General features: G+C 32.4%; 1 pseudogene; it reads right to left on the reverse strand.

Annotated features, from left to right (window-relative positions):
• Positions 1-1,513: 1,513 nt before the first annotated feature.
• Positions 1,514-16,114, reverse strand: LOC128160942 (fibrinogen gamma chain-like; annotated as a pseudogene).
• Between the last annotated feature and the right edge of the window lie 1,593 nt (positions 16,115-17,707).

Here is a 17,707-nt window from a genome sequence, read left to right on the forward strand (position 1 = left end):
CAAACTAACGAGCATTCGCAACTTTGTGTATGTCAACAAACGTCTTCTTCTGATCAGTATTTCTATCTAATTAAGTGATAAAGGTCCATGAAAAAAATATTAAGAGGTAAATATTATTTCAAGGTTTATTTCAGTGAAACATTGCTTTAAAATAGTTAGATTTATCTAAAAAAAAATAACATACTAAATCATATTGCACAATTTTGTGTCAAACAAATCGGTTTTTTTTTAAATTGAACTGTTAACAGAAAGCATACAACTTATAGTCTTACTACAGAGGCCAAAATATTTATTCCTTTACATGTATGTTTTCCTACAGTAAGCTTCAGCTCACAAGGTCCAACAATTCAACAGCCAAATTACAACACTATAAAGCAGAATCTCATAATTAATTAAACTATGCACAAAATTACATTATATAAGGTTATAGTTTAAGAAAATCTTATGAATGTCGTTAAATAAAAGAGCCTCGTTGATATTCTACAGAAAATACTAGTATACCAAAAATATTACATTATTTTATTCTTAACACAACCTTCCAAAAAATTCACGATATTTCATAATTTTGGAAATTTATCAAAAATTATACAATTAACATACTATTTTTATGGAACATCAATTAAAAGTTTTATATTTAGCTGGCAATAAAACATGGTTTATCTTAATTGACCTGCTAGTTTTTGTTTGATAGTCTCTTGAACATGAATATCCCCATACTGCTTGGTTAGTTTTACATGTACAAAGTTTTTTATATTTTTTTTGCAAACATTGGAAAACCTGAAAATGTACCAAAAAGACATAACCTAACAGTCACTTAAAGGATATACTCATTCTAACTTTATAATAAATATTAAAATGTTGGTCCTAGCTGGCAAAACCGTAGAATCAAGTTCAACAGTACCACCTCCCCCTTTTTTCGGCAAGTAATTTTCGTAAAGTAATTCAAGTAATTAAGTGTTTTGAGATATTTGTGGTGTTCCTCTGCTTTTGACAAATATGAGCAATATATTTGTACTGAAGACACCGAACGATACTTGTACAATACTTTAATTCAAATACAAGTCATCTTAAAAGAACATTTGATGTGTTCAAAACTGTAACAGAAAATTAATAATTACGCCGTGTAAAAAAATAACCGGACACGAAACCACTGGAATTACCCTAACCTAAAAATTCAATTTGGGTCATATATGGGGCTGTCTCAGAAGCTTTATAAAAAAAAAACTAATTGTATGAGATAAATAGAACATCTATATTGTGTGTTTTTATAGTATCTTTATTCAACTCGTTGAAATGGTTATATTACCTCGGCAAGCCTCGCGAATATATGCACTATATCAACCCGTCGGATTAAGCGAAAATAAAATCACACAATATAGATGGCCTCTTTTATATATGAAGTGCATAATTTTTTTTTACCGGTATTAACCTAACACTATGTACTATTAATGCATAACAAATCAGTAGTTCCCAAAAACACTGCTTATGAAAAAATCTTGGTGAATTCAAAACATTAAATATTAAGATAAGTCTCAGACTCCATCTCGATGATTTCTGGAACGTGCGTGGAATAATTATAGTGTGGTTTAACCATGAACTGTATGGATTTCAGTGAATACAACTGGCCCCGCCATGCTCTATATGTTATCCCTACTCCAAATTGTGTGTTGTTTCCGGCTAAGTATTTGCCATTAGGGTTAGCACAATGACAACGACGATACCACCACCCAGCCTGGTATTTGTTTGCACAGTCTGTCGTTGTCTTTGTCCGGTGTTGAAAACATCATATAGTTGATTCCCGTATTTGTCGTGAAACAATCATCTAAAAAACCAAACACAGAAATGATCGGAATTTTCCGTAAGACAGAGGTAAAACCCAAATTGAAAATAATGAAATACAACATATACAATATAATGCAGCGAATAAATTTATTTCTATTCTGGTAAACCACATTTTTTCCTCTCCTAACCGATTATTGCTGTGTATTCAACTCGTTATCTTTTATTTTGTAAAACTGAAATTTGCTTTTTTATGTAAAATGGTAATTGGTTAATTGTAGCTTTTCCATCCACTTTTGAGAAAAAAACAGTTCGTCAACTTGCAGCCAAAAGTTCAAACACTTACTGATGAGCTTGATTTCTAAAGGTATCTAATATGTAAATGACATGTGCTGATAATACTACTTATTAGTACCGAACGAAAAATATCCTTCGGGACAGACTGTCCACCAGCAGAGATACATTTTCGGTGGTTAAAAATGAAATGTAGAGACGTAGGTGATTAAATCTAAAATAGAATATGAATCGCAAATCGTTTGAAAAAGCAATCAAACTTTTGCTGAGAAATGGTAAAACACAAAAATCTGTAAAATCTCACCAACGTTTCCCGAGTATCCGTGTAATGTAACTCTATATTTGGATGCCTCGTCTCCAACATTTAAACTGTTGTACTTGACGTAACTAGTCTGGTTGTCGAAGTCTGCCATATCCATCCGCATCTCATACATCCCTTGAGTCAACAGATAATGGAGGATGTCATTGCCTATTATAAGGAGTAGGAACACGGAAATATATAAACGCTGGAAAATCCCCTTGTCATGTAACAAATGTATTCGGTAATTGGTTGACATTGCAACAACTTTCAGTAAAATCTAAACAATGACGAAAAATATCTTGACATTCTTACCTGCCGTCACAACTAAAAAAACTAATAAAAAATCCAATAAGTAAAATGAAATGGACTTAACGAGTCCCTCAAACATGAAAATAAATTTAACTTTAGTTGAAAGATATCCTTTAAGCTTTACAGAGCTGATTAATTTCAAAAATGTTTTAAGCATGGATTGGAAGGTGAGAATTTTTTTAAGAAACGGATTTTTTTTTAAAGACTAAAAAATATCCAAGTTTTAATCGCATAAAAAAAAAATTAGTATGTGTTAAAAAAAAAGCATGTTTCTTTCTTATTACTTTATAATATTGCAGTTTTTATTGTTTTAAATGATCAAGGGGGTCTTGAGAAAATTTTAAAGTATACAGAGACAAAGGCAAAATGAGATAGATAGGAACATATCAAGAAATTTGAAGACTGTTTACCAAGCCAGAATTCATTTGTAAGATCTCCAAATCCGTGCTTGTACTCAGTCCAATTCCGAAAAAAATCCACAGACCCATCTTGTCGTCGTTGAAATACCTAGAATTTTAGAATATTATGAAATTGGCTACCAACTTTTCATTGTCATGCATTTAAAAAAAGAAGTAGATGGTATCATGCTAAAAGCTATGAGCTAATACTTGAAAAAATGTCAGACTAGGAAAATGACTTTTAAAAAAATTTCAAAGAAAAAAAATGTGGAAAGGTAATTAATTAAATTTTAGGACTTAAATATGTATACAAATAATCTGCCAACTTTACATTTCAAGGAGTTATTTTAATAGCAAAAGAATATTGCAAGAAACATTTTTATGTAGAGCACCCTAAACTTGGAAAAAATGAAATAATAATGCGCCAAAAGGCCAAACATTATAAAAATTTCATTTACCGTCCATCCTCCGCCGTCCTTAGCCATTTCACAAAATACGTTTACATAACCTTTCACTGGAAGATTCACCCTGTATATGCCACTTAGTAGAGATGGTTCTTGATTAAGGAGTGCTGAGCAGTTATTGGGATGAAAAGTGTCTAGAGAAACAAATTAATAACATGAAAAAGGCCAACTAATTTGAATGAATGAAAAGGGAGGGTGGATTTTGATCTACCCTCTACTTCTTGAAAAAAAAGTAATAAAAATTGCAGTTTTTTTCCTCATATTATGATTTTCCGTTAAGGAATAATTAAATCACTCTTTGTACAATTCTTATCATCGACTATTTACCTTTGACGCAATAGATCTTGCTGCTAGAAAGAGTGACACATTTTTCGTCCAAAGAGCAGGACACACACTGACTAGTCCATTTCTACAAATGCAATTCCAGTTATAACCAAAGGATCTGTTATTTTAATATTAGGCTTTCTTGAAAAAAATCTAAGGGTATTCTAAACATTTTCATATCAATCAAAAAGAAAATAACTTATAGCACCGATGAGACAAAAGCTTAAACTTACCTGGTCAAGTTCAAATCTAACATAATCAGAGTTGGGTTCCACTTTCTCTGTGTCAGACACCAGTTCACACAGCAAGTGTTGTTTCCGGTAGCTTACTCCACGACACAATTTCGGTCTATTCCGACACTCCCGGACACACTGTTGCTGACCAACTGTCCCCACCACCCGGACAATGGGACCCAGAAATCTCTCCCCATGAACACCTTGATAACTTTGGTCTAAGGCCAACACACCTAAGTTGATTAGGTCTCCAGTCTCATATATCAATCTAAGTACGAAAATCAGTCGCAAAAATGTTACCAGAGTAATTTGTTTGGTCATCATAGTTCTAAGAATGAATCAAGGTATAATGAAGAAAAATCACTGTAGACTTCTCTTGTAATTGTGTTCATGGTTCATAAGTATCGATTTTAACTTCAAAGACACATGCATGTATTATCTTACATCAATAAATTTCTTCAGTAATTTTAGATCATTATCATTTTCAACAAATGCGGAATCCGTGAAATACTGTCAAGTTTGTTTTTCCAAATGAAAAAAAAATAATAACTCAATTGATATTCCGGTGTCAGCAATTATTTTTCTACATAATTTAGTACCCAACATATGACTTTATTTTACTTTGTTTCATCTTAGAAAATAACAAACGTAATTGGTTTCTGTTTAATGTTTATAGCTTCTTCCCATCAGTCAAGTGTATCAATATTTTGAAGTATCTGTTGGGGAAGGGAGACTTCAATTTGGATATTAATGACCTCAGGCCTAACCACCCTAAGGCATACATTGTTTGGGAAACTTAAATCAAAAAGTATTATAAAATCTCGAAACTGTTATTCTCTACTCCGAGATATCAAGGCTGTCAATGCGACTATTTTCATGGCCATTATTCCAACAAGAACATATCCATTCAACTATGAAACCGTAATGTTGTAACAAATTGAAATATCTATTTTATCATGTTTTTTCACGATTTGTTAATAATCTAGGTTTTAAAATTAATATCACCTAGATAAACAACGTCCTGGAGCGCTTCAACGGATGTAATACTTGCAAAACAACCTATACCATTATTAATGATGGTCGATTAACCTTTAAACAAGTAGGAAAAATTTAGTAGGCATTTTATCGGGTCAGTATTAAAAAATTTAAAGAAACACATTGGCCTCAGCAAGGTTAGTGCAAAATGGATACCTCATCTATTAACAGAAAAAAAAAACGATTGCGGGTTGAAATGTGTAGAAAACTAAAAAAAAAATTGCAATGGACGACGTTTATCGGAAATAATTGCAGGTGAAGAAACATGGATATATATTATTGAAACTCAGAGGAATACTGATAACAAGATGAGGTTGACTAAAAAGGCAAAACGCCATGTTATAGCAAAACGATGCCAGAGTACAAAAAAGTATATTTTACAAAATTTTTCTTTTAATAGTGAAGGTCCTGTAGTTCAAGCTACTATTCCAAAAGGGCAATTAATCACCGGACATGTACATGTATACAAAAATTATGTGCTGAAGAAAGTTGAGAATCATTACGAAAGGAGAAGACTAAAGTCTGGAATTCGCAACATTCGACTTCATCGTGAAACCCCCCAGCACATAAATCCCACAAAATGATATTATCTTTGTCAGGAAGAAGATGTGCTTCAAGGAACGCCTTGGGCTCTGCCATTTAACAGTACATGAACCCCCACCCCCTCCAAAAAAAAAAATAAAACAAAAATAATAGATGAATGATTTCAAAGCTTGGGTAAATTGGTTGAAATTAAGTGTGTCTGTTAAGGAGAGTATTTTGAAGGTCATCATTAAACTAGAGGCCAATGGGCCACATCGGTCACCTGAGGAACAATAGGTATGATAAAATCAGCTCAATGGAGTCATGATACAAACTATCTGGACAATGTACAATAATACATGTAGATCCTGTATAAATAAAATCCATTTTCCCCTGGATATTCTTATGTTTATAATCATTAGTCCCTTTTCTAACAGGATGATTTTATAGTCATATCATTTGTTGAGTATTGCAGTTCTCAAAAAGATCCCTAACAATAGTTTATATACATGTATGGGATATAAACGTACATCAAACTCTGAACCTTCTCGTGAGGCCAAAGAATTGTCCTGGGGCCAAAGTCTTAACAATTATAAAGAATCATCTGGCTGATTAGTTTCTTAGAAGATTTTTAAAGATTTACCCTATATATTCCTTTGTTAAACTTTGACCCCCCACCCCCATTGTGGCCCCACCCTACCCCTGGGGATCATTATTTTCACAACTTTGAATCTACACTACCTGAGGATGCTTTCACACAAGTTTTAGCTTTCCTGGCTGATTAGTTTTTGAGAAGAAGATTTTTAAAGATTTACTCTGTTTATTCCTATGTAAAACATCGACCTCCCATTGTGGCCCAAACCTACCCCCAGGGGTCATGATTTTCACAAATTTGAATCTACACTACCTGAGGATGCATCCACACAAGTTCCAGCTTTGCCGGCGGATTAGTTTCTGAGAAGAAGATTTTTAAAGATTTACTGTATATATTCCTTTGTTAAACTTCGATCCCCCATTGTGGCCCCACCCTACCCCCGGGGGTCATGATTTCACAACTTTGAATTTACACTACCTGAGGATGCATCCACACAAGTGTCAGCTTTCCTGGCCGATTAGTTTCTGAGAAGAAGATTTTAAAAGATTTACTCTATATATTCATTTGTTAAACTTCGACCCCCCCCCCCCCCATTATGGCCCAACCCTCAGGTGAGCTAAAAAGGTTAAGTTTACAATTCAATAAGTTGGTTTCTGGAAGAACAGACTTTGAAAATTCTCGTAATAAATATTGACAAAGGACTATATATGATATGGGCCTAAAATGACCCCCTAAAATGAACATTTTCAATTTATTGTAATTCTTTGTTTTCTTTGTACAGATATATATATATGTGATGTTTTAAAATAGTGTTCATTTTGATTCAACTGCCCACAATTTAGAAATATGACATCGTAAAGACAACCTTTTCCCGCCATTTTTGCATTTTTAGCAGTTTTTCTTTCTGGAAACATAGAGCGCATGCTTGAACAAACAAAGTATTTTAATCAGAGATGTGTCTAGCCAAGGCTAATAAGTGACAAAAATGTTTTCCTTGTTCAAGCATGCGCTCTATATTTCCCATTCATAAAAAGATAAGAAAAATGTCAATTTTTGACTGATTTTAATTGAATTATAGAAATAGCGTCACTTCTGACGTCATATCCTGCCAGTGAGTGCAAATAAATCAAATAAATAGGTGAAAAATATATTTTACATCAACTCATCTAAAATATAACATAACATTTTATTGTACCCGAAACACTTTCAAAAATGACGAATTATGGGGGCGAAATTTAACTCTTATCATATATAGTTCTTTTTTACTTTTTTAATCTTTAGCATTTAAGATCTGTGTACAAACATAGAATTGGGAGCAAATCTCTGTATCTTGCTTATAATTCGAAGCTTAACACTCAAATATGGTTAGTAAATAGAAATTGTAAACAATTAAACACAAAAAACATGCACTATAACAAATAAAGAACACAATTTATTTTTTCGAAATGAATCATATATATATACATGTATATACCTACATATTTCCGTCAGCGATATCAAACTCTATTTAAATTGAATAAACTCGAGAAAATGCCGAGCATCTCAACAAAACCTATTGCATTAATCTACCATTACGCAAAAGATAATGCCGAATTACCGATAGAATGAATTGTATTTCAGTACCCCTACATCAGATTTTGCTTAATTTGCGCAGGTAAACAGTTAACTGTTTGATTTACCGAAGTCTCTGTTTGATTTGATACGTAAAAATCAAGAAATACAGACGATAGTTCCCAGGTTACAAAGCATAAATAATGAAAACGAAACGAAAATCAGAACAAGCTAACACCAACGTCATGTGTGAAAACTGTCAACGCATTGAAATATTTAGCCTTAATTTACTTCACAAAATCGGCACCAATATATGTTGCATGTTTCAAAAATTTCCCTTCATACGCGAACGGTTGCATAGCAAGCAAATTCATCATAGTCAGATCGACCCTTTTTCGAATAATGTCATGGCTGCTTTAAACAAAGAACCTCGTTTTAGAAGTATGGAATACGAGACTTGGTAAAATGGGTATGCAAACCCGGGCCGTGGCAAAATAAAAGCCGGGGCAGATCGGCAATCGTCAATTCCAAATGCGCATTATTTTGCAGCAATATTTACAGCGAATATAAATATACTGGTCCATCAAATATACCGAAATTTTAATGAGATTGGCAGATTAATACCTGACAATCTTTTGTTTTGTTCAGGCCAAGTCTTGCCTACCCATTTTACCGTATGCCGAGCCCGAAGCTATTAAACTGATTGAAACACGCCTTTCCTTTATCATTATTTTCGTAATAACTCAGATTTGAAACAGAATTAGCACTTAATTTTTGCAATTTATATTTTCCTTCCCATAAGGATAATTTATGCTAAACTACGTTGAACTGAACTCGGTAGTTCTTGAGAAGAAGATTTTTAAAAATGCACCCCCCTTTTTCTACAGTTTTAAGGTTTTCTCCGCTTTGAATACAGATCGGACTTTTATTTCTGCAATTTATATTCGCCTTCCCATAAGGATGCTTTGTGCCAAATTTGGTTGAAATTGGATAAGCGGTTTTAGAGAAGAAGTTCAAAATGTAAAAAGGTTACAGACGGACAGACAGACGGACAGACGGACGACGGACAAAATGTGATCAGAAAAGCTCACTTGACCTTTCAGCTCAGGTGAGCTAAAAAATAACAAAAGATATCTAATCGGTTTTTTGCAACAACAATGACAATATTTAGTGAACGCACCTCGTATAAGGAGAAAATGACCACACCTATTGAGACAAACGTTGGTAAGGTAAACTAAGTCTCATCAAGAATTTTAAAACCAAAAAATTAATGAAACTATGAACTGCACCTTACAAATTTGATAGCTGACATTCTTAAACATTATACTTTAAACAAAATGAAGAAAACATCCAAAACAAACCCAGACTTTGAAAATTTATATTTAAAAAAAAAGAAGTCATAATTGGAGTTACAATGTATGACATTTTTTAATCAACTTCACACTTTTTGAATGCAATAATACATGGCGTATTTTTTGCACATCTTTTTTCATTAATAAGATCCTAATTTCTTAGATGTTGAAAAATTTCTTTATTTTTTACAGAGTTAGAGTCATCTTAAAAATTGGCTTAATTTTATAAAGTTATTTTGGATAAATTTTTAATACATGTGTTACTCACTTTAGACACTTGAAAATACAGTAGTAGATATCAGTAAACTTGCCGGGAAATAGCTGTACAATCTACGGATCCATTACTTGGAAAATCGGGAGAGAACGGATTGCCTTCCATTGAATTAGATGACGTAACTATATCATTAAATAACACCCTTAAATAAGTTCTTAAGACAAAAAAGGATCACAATTGTTTATTAAAAAAAATGTTAAGAACAAGATGATTGTAAGAAATTATTCCGCTTATTTGATATCCTGCAAAAGAATGTTTCTTTAGATGAAAGAAAAAAGATGTTTCCATATTTTAACGTTTATGCTCTGATTATTCTATTATGTATCGTTTTTGAGGTTTTGGGGTGGCCAGACTGAAAAAAAAAATTCTCCTTGAAAATCTTGAAAATCTTTATCGCCCAATCCATTTGATTATTCAATAAAATATGCTTAAATTAAATTAAATTATATTAATCTAATTAAATTAAGTAAAGCTGGTATGTGACACCTTCATATTCAAACGTTCTTCTTATCAACCAAACCTACAAAGTTAATATTAGCTTTATTTTTTCCTTTCCAAATAATGTTACATAACGATGTAGCACATTTGGTTTATGCTTCAACATAAACCCCGGTCACAATTAAAAGAAAAAGACCAACAGCCGACAGTACTTAAGGCAATCAAAGTACTGAAAGTTTTCTTTAAATTCACACTATGTTTAAAGATAGCAGAATGCGTTGTGACTTCACTGTTGTTGACGAGATTTACGATTCAACCACCATTACCTCTAATAATTAATGAACACCAACTGTACATCAACTGAATGGTCAAGGGTTATGTGCATATATTTACATTATCCACTGTCTTTGCCTGTGATAACACTACGTATCGATTTTGTACTATATAACTCATAATACAAATGACGCTAAATGAGGCGCCAGCAGGGTTTGTTTATTTATATTTAAATATTTAATCGTAAGATGGCCTAAAATTATATAAATATAAGTAATAAGGAATCATTCTTGGAATATTATGAGGTGATAATTTCGGTCGGGGCGTGATCAAATCTATCATTAAGCCCTTCGGGCTTTATTGGATTTGACCAAAATTATCACCTCATAATACTCAAACAATGATTCCTTATTCCTTATTTAGTAAGCAAGAATATTTAACCAATAAAACTATTAGTTTGTTCTCTAAAATAGGTTTTAGATTTTACATAGAGTACCTATGAATATTTAATAATCGTGTTTTAAAGATTATATTAACTGAAATACATAAGAATTATTGCAAATTTTTTGGCGTAGGTTCAATTCATGTCTTCAACGCGCGCACTTCCAGTTTAAGGCTCCGGCTGACAGTATGACAGTTAACTAAAAAACAGGGTTACATGACCCGTCTAAAAATGGGATTAATTGGGCACGAGTCGTCTGTTCGTCAGATTTTGTATTGGACGATACCGACCTTTTTTTAATATACTTAAATAATTTTTTAAAAATGCAATAAATTACTGAATAAGTGGCTTGGTTATTCTTGTTTAAACAACACCCCCATGTACTGGCCATTTTGTCTAGTCTGGCAGCCTGCCATTCAAGAGAAGTTTCAAAGTACATGTTTTTTTAACGCAGTATCACATACCATGATATACAAAAATTAACTTGTACAAGTTTTTTGTCGCCTCTTTTTTTTTTTTATCTGTATTAGGTTTATATGTGAAGAACGCAACACCAATGAAAGGTTAGTCTTCATTGAAATCGAAAACATTTTCTTCCCACCTGCTAAAATAAGTATACCATTTTATATTATATTTGTCTCTATCTGGTTGAAAGCAAACACATATCCGTCTAGCATAATGTTTAATTTTAAGAAATTAACAAGAAAGCATCTTCAGAAACATAAAAAGAGTAAATAAAAATTCGTAGGTAAAAATGACCTAAGTACTAATATACGAACAAATTTATACAGTATTTTATTCATAAATTAAAGCCAATCGATGAAGGTATAAAATCAATACGCAAAAATCTTGATAGAACATGAAATAATGTATGTTAGATTTTGATTTTAAATGTTATCAAATGAACAACTACATTTTAAGATCAATATCAAATGAGAAAATAAATGCTGGAAATAAATTTGTGGGCTACGTTTTATCCTACTTCTAATCCCAACTTTAATAGAAACAAAATGATACAGAATGCATGTATATATTACACATGTTGACAGGTTAAAAAAACAATCCCCTTGCTTGCTGTTTGTTGTTTCTTTGTCTATGTGAAAATAGATATTATTCAAGGAATATAATAATATTCATTTCATAATTCCGAATCAATATCACTTTAGAAATTATATTAATTTGGTTTTTATTATTTCTACATGAATAAATCTTATCTAAATAAAAATGGTTTATAATTATTTAAAGTAGTGGTGAACGTAATTCATGATCAAAACACAAGGTACGATTGAAAATAAACCTACTGTCAAAGAAAAACATAGATAAGTTATTCTACCTATTTAACTTTATTTAACTACAGTAAGCTGGGTTTTTTTAACTATTATGATTTAATTGATATGGAGCAAACAGATAAAAAAACTAGATACGATCTCGTTACGAGTAACGAGTAGGTCTTCCTTGCGATTTCTGTTTTAAATCATACCATGAATATTCGATATAATTTCAGAATTACCCCCCCCCCCCCACACACACTTTCAGATAATGTATACACATCCCTAATTACGTAATAAATGGGTGTTGCAATGAGTTTTCAAGATAGATATTGCTACAATTAACAACTTTGCTTTTATAATGCATTACGAAATCTTAATCGTTTTTATGTAATTTGTAATAGACTTTACGAGTTTCTTGCCCCCCCCCCCCCCCAAAAAAAAGGGGGGGCCAGCCCCTTTTTCTTGATTTCTTTGAAAAGGTTTAAGAATACTAACATTTTTTGTTCTTACACCCATTTAGAATTGTTGATCATTTTTGAGATACAAATGTTTGAATATTTTAGGGGCCAGCCCTCTTGATCCTTAATGGGGACAGAAATTCGTGTTTTGATAAGTGGAATCAATTTAAATTATTAATTCAAACATTTTTTCTTCTATGATGTCTAACAAAATATTTCTACTTCTCTAGTTATATTGCGTCAAAGTTTAAGTATTTTGGCCCTTAAAAATCCCCAATTACGTAATAAATGGGCGTGGTAATAATTTTTTCTAATAGATATTGGTACGATCAACAACTTTGCTTCTATAATACATTACAAAATCTTTATCGTTTTTAAGTTATTTGTAATAGAGTTTACGAGTGTTTTAACCCCTTAATAAAGGGGCCAGCCCCTTATTTTTGATTTTGTTGGAAAGAACTTTTGATTATCTACCTCTTTTGTTATATATGTCTTAACAAAATATCAACTGATAAAAAGATACAGATGAAAACGTATGAAAATTTTGAATGAAAATTCGTACCCAATTTTCGTGCCTAGGCAAGCTCCAAGAAATGGCGCCACTGGCTTAAAACAAAATAATAGTGCACAACTTCAGACGATAGACTACCTATCCTGAAAATTTCATAGTCATATCTCTGATAGTTTCTGAGATCAGCTCTGCACAAAATAGGTCGTAAAAATGTACAAAATGGCCGATAAATCGGTACCGGAAGTGCCGACAGGAAAAATCTCAAAAACGTATGAAGTTTACATCAAGACTCATCTTCTCTAAAAAAATGGTCGAAATCGGTCGATTAGTTTTCGAGAAATCTCGTGCACAAAATTTGTGGAAAAAAATAATAATAATAATAATAAGAAATCGTACGAAAACTATAAGGTCTTCCGTTGGAAACGGAAGACCTTAAATATCACACGTTTGTAAATGTCAATCAAAGAACGGTTATCAAAGGCAGTCCCCCCCCCCCCCCCTGTATATTGTGAACACGTGTTGACTGGTCTTAACCGTTTAGGATAGTCGCATTATTTGCAATCGATGCTTAATAAATAAATAGTAACCCATGTACACTGAATAAATATACAACCTTTTAAAACACTGGACACAAAGTTTGATGAAAGAGAATTACTTAACTTTTTCGTCGTATTTTATCTTTACCAAATTATATTCTGTATTTGTGATCATGTTAAACAGTGCTTTAAACATGTAACACATAAAAAGAAAAAATATATTCTAGTTGAAATACAGAGCATGAATAATAAGGAAGAGGCAAATAATCCCACTCCATGATTTATGGAGTGTATGTGGAGAATTGGTATGGTTTAACCATAAATTGTGTGGATTTCAATGAATACAACTGGCCTCGCCAGTCTTCATATGTTATCCCAACTCCAAATTGTGTGTTGTTTCCGGATAGGTATTCGCCATTAGGGTTAGCACAATGGCAGTTACTGTACCACCATCCGGCTCTGTATTTCTTGGCACAGTCTTCAGAATCATGGATGTCGTTGTCTTTGTCCTTTGTTGAAAACATCATGTAATTGATTCCTCTATCTACTGCCGAGAAACAGTCATCTACAAATCCAAGCACAGAAATAATCAGTATTTTCTGGATATGTTAGACACGACCTATTCAGTTAGGAAATCACTAATCGTTTTCAAAAAAGCAATCACTTCTTTGTTGAAAAATGATAAAATACAAAACTTTGTGAAATCTCACCAACGTTCCCTGACAGCAGGAATAATGTAACTCTATAGTTAAATGCCTCGTCTTCTACGTTAAAATAGCTGTACGTGACGTAACGTGTCTGGTTATCGAAGTCTATCATGTCCATCCGCATCTTATACACCCCTTGACTCAGCAGATAATGGAGGATGTCGTTACCTGTTATAAATAGTAGGAATAAGGGAGTAAATATATGCAGGAAAAAATCTTGTCATTCAACACGAAAATAATTGATTGACATTATAACAACTTTCAGTAAAATGTATCTGCCGTCACAATAAATAAAAAAAATCCAATAATGTATTGAACTTATCTGAAGGGTCAATTGAAAATGAAGAGAAAAATTAACTTGAATTGTAAGATATCAGTTAAGCTTTATAGAACTGATATAAAAATTGAAAATGTTGTTCATTGCATGTGTAAGAGTGGTGGGTTTTAGTATTTAAATTCAAAGTTTTTATCGCCATATTAAAAAATAATTGTCTGTATTTGAATATTCATTTTCCTTTCTTATGTAATACTTTTTTCCGTTTAAATAGTTTAAATTGGTCAAGAGAGTCTTGAAAAGGAGTTGAAACATATACAAAGACACAGGCAGGGAAGAGAGATACAGGAAAATATCATGAACATTTCAAGATTGTTTACCTAGCCAGAATTCGTTTGTAAGATCTCCAAATCCGTGCTTGTATTCGGTCCAATTACGAAAAAAATCTACTGATCCATCTCGTCGTCGTTGAAACACCTAAATGTATATATACATGTGTGTGTAATATTTGTCTTATCAACACTACTTCGTCGGACATTTAACATTTCATAGTAAAGAAATAAGCGTCATTCCCTTGTAAATAAATTGATTAGAAGCCTGAAATGTATTAAATCACTTCTTACGACATATTTATACAGATGAATCTGCTAGTTTGCGGTTTATGAAGTTATTTTATTGGCAAAAGAATAATGCAAGAAAATATACTTGCAGAACACCTTTTTGTTTAGTCTGAAACATTGTAATAATTAATGATAATGCAAAATTGCCAATCATTAAAAAACGTAATTTACCGTCCATCCTCCACTGTCCTTATCCATTTCACAAAATACGTTTACATAACCTATCTCTGGTAGTTGCACCCTGTATATGCCACTTAATAAAGTTGGTTCCTGTTTATGGTATTTTGCACAGTCATTGTGAGGAACAGTATCTTGATAAGCAAATTAAAAACATGTTAAAGACCAACTTATATGACTAAATGAGAGTGACACGTTTCGATATATTCCATACTTTTAAAAAAAACATAAATGAAATAAATATAGTGTTTTTCTATATATTTTGATATTTCGTTAACAAAAAAACTAAATCATACTGTGTGTTATTCTTATTGATTTCTATTTACCTTTGACGCAATAAGTCTTGTTGCTTGAAAGAGTAATGCATTTTTCACCCGATGAGCAAGACGCACATTGACTGGTCCATTTCTACAAACGCATTTAATTAAACATCTATAACAAAAGGGTCCATTGTTCTAGATTATGCTTGCTGAAATAAATCTTAAGTACAGTTAAATAATGTTTAATCATTCTGTATATAAAGCCTTCTAATTTAAGCAGTGGTGTCAACATAGCTCTGAGTAATTTGCCTCATTAGGTGTAGTCAAAAGAGTTTCGTAGCAATCAAAATAAGAAATACTTATAATATTGAAAAGAAGAAGCTCTAACTTACTTGGTCAAGTTCAAATCTAACATAACCAGAGTTTGGTTCCACTTCCTCTGTGTTAGATACCAGTTCACACAGTAAGTCTTGTTTCCGGTAGCTTACTCCAAGACACAACTTCGGTCTATCCCGACATTCCCGGACACACTGCTGCTGACCGACCGTCCCAACCACTCGGACAATGGGACCCAGAAATCTCTCCCCGGGAACACCTGGGTAACTTTGATCTAAGGCCAACACACCTAAGTTGATTAGGTCTCCAGTCTCATATATCAATCTTAGTACGAAAATCAGTCGGAAAAATGTTATTAGTGTAATTTGTTTGGTCATCATAGTTCTAAGAATGAATCAAGGTATACTGAAGAAAAATCACTGTAGACTTCTCTTGTAATTGTGTTCATGGTTCATAAGTATCGATTTTAACTTCAAAGACACATACATGTATTATCTTACATCAATAAAATCTAATTAATAAATCTCTTCAGTAATTTTAGATCATTATCATTTTCAACAAATGCGGAATCCGTGAAATACTGTCAAGTTTGTTTTTCCAAATAAAAAAAAAACCATAACGCAATTGATATTCTGGTGTCGGCAATTATTTTTCTACATAATTTAGTACCCAACATACAAGTTAATTTTACTTTGTTTCATCTTAGAAAATAACAAACGTAATTGGTTTCTGTTTAATATTTATAGCTTCTTATAGCTATTTTGAAGTATCTGTCGAGGAAGGGAGACTTTAATTTTGATGTTAATGAGCTCAGGCCTACCCACCCTAAGGCATACATTGTTTGGGAAACTTAAATCAAAAAGTATTATAAAATCTCGAAACTGTTATTCTCTACTCCGAGATATCAAGGCTGTCAATGCGACTATTTTCATGGCCATTATTCCAACAAGAACATATCAATTCAACTATGAAACCGTAATGTTGTAACAAATTGAAATATCTATTTTATCATGTTTTTTCACGCTTTGTTAATAATCTAGTTTTAAAATTAATATCACCTAGATAAACAACGTCCTGGAGCGCTTCAACGGATGTAATACTTGCAAAACAACCTATACCATTATTAATGATGGTCGATTAACCTTTAAACAAGTAGGAAAAATTTAGTAGGCATTTTATCGGGGTCAGTATTAAAAAATTTAAAGAAACACATTGGCCTCAGCAAGGTTAGTGCAAAATGGATACCTCATCTATTAAAAGAAAAACAAAAACGATTGCGGGTTGAAATGTGTAGAAAACTAAAAAAAATTGCAATGGACGACGTTTATCGAAAATAATTACAGGTGAAGAAACATGGATATATATTATTGAACCTCAGAGGAATACTGATAACAAGATGAGGTTGACTAAAAAGGCAAAACGCCATGTTATAGCAAAACGATGCCATAGTACAAAAAAGTATATTTTACACAATTGTTCTTTTAATAGTGAAGGTCCTGTAGTTCAAGTTACTATTCCAAAAGGGCGATCAATCACCGGACATGTACATGTATACAAAAATTATGTGCTGAAGAAAGTTGAGAATCACTCCGAAAGGAGAAGACTAAAGTTTGGAATTCGCAACAGTCTACTATCGTAAAACCCCCCAGCACATAAATCCCACAAAATGGGATCATCTTTGGAAACAGAAACGGTTCCTGTTTTGCCACATTCTCCCTATTCAACCGACTTGTCTCTCTGGGACTTCTTTCTTTTTCCTAAACTAAAACAAACGCTTGTCAGAAACAAGATGTGCTTTGGGCTCTGCCATTTATCAGTACATGAATACCCCCCCCCCCCCAAAAAAAAAATATATATATATATATATATATATATATATATATATATATATATATATATATATATATATATATATATATATATATATGAATGCATTCAAAGCTTGGATAAATCGGTTAAAATTAAGAGTGTGA

This window comes from Crassostrea angulata, chromosome 8 (assembly GCF_025612915.1).
Source record: "Crassostrea angulata isolate pt1a10 chromosome 8, ASM2561291v2, whole genome shotgun sequence".
In the NCBI taxonomy this organism is placed as follows: Eukaryota; Metazoa; Mollusca; class Bivalvia; order Ostreida; family Ostreidae; genus Magallana; species Magallana angulata.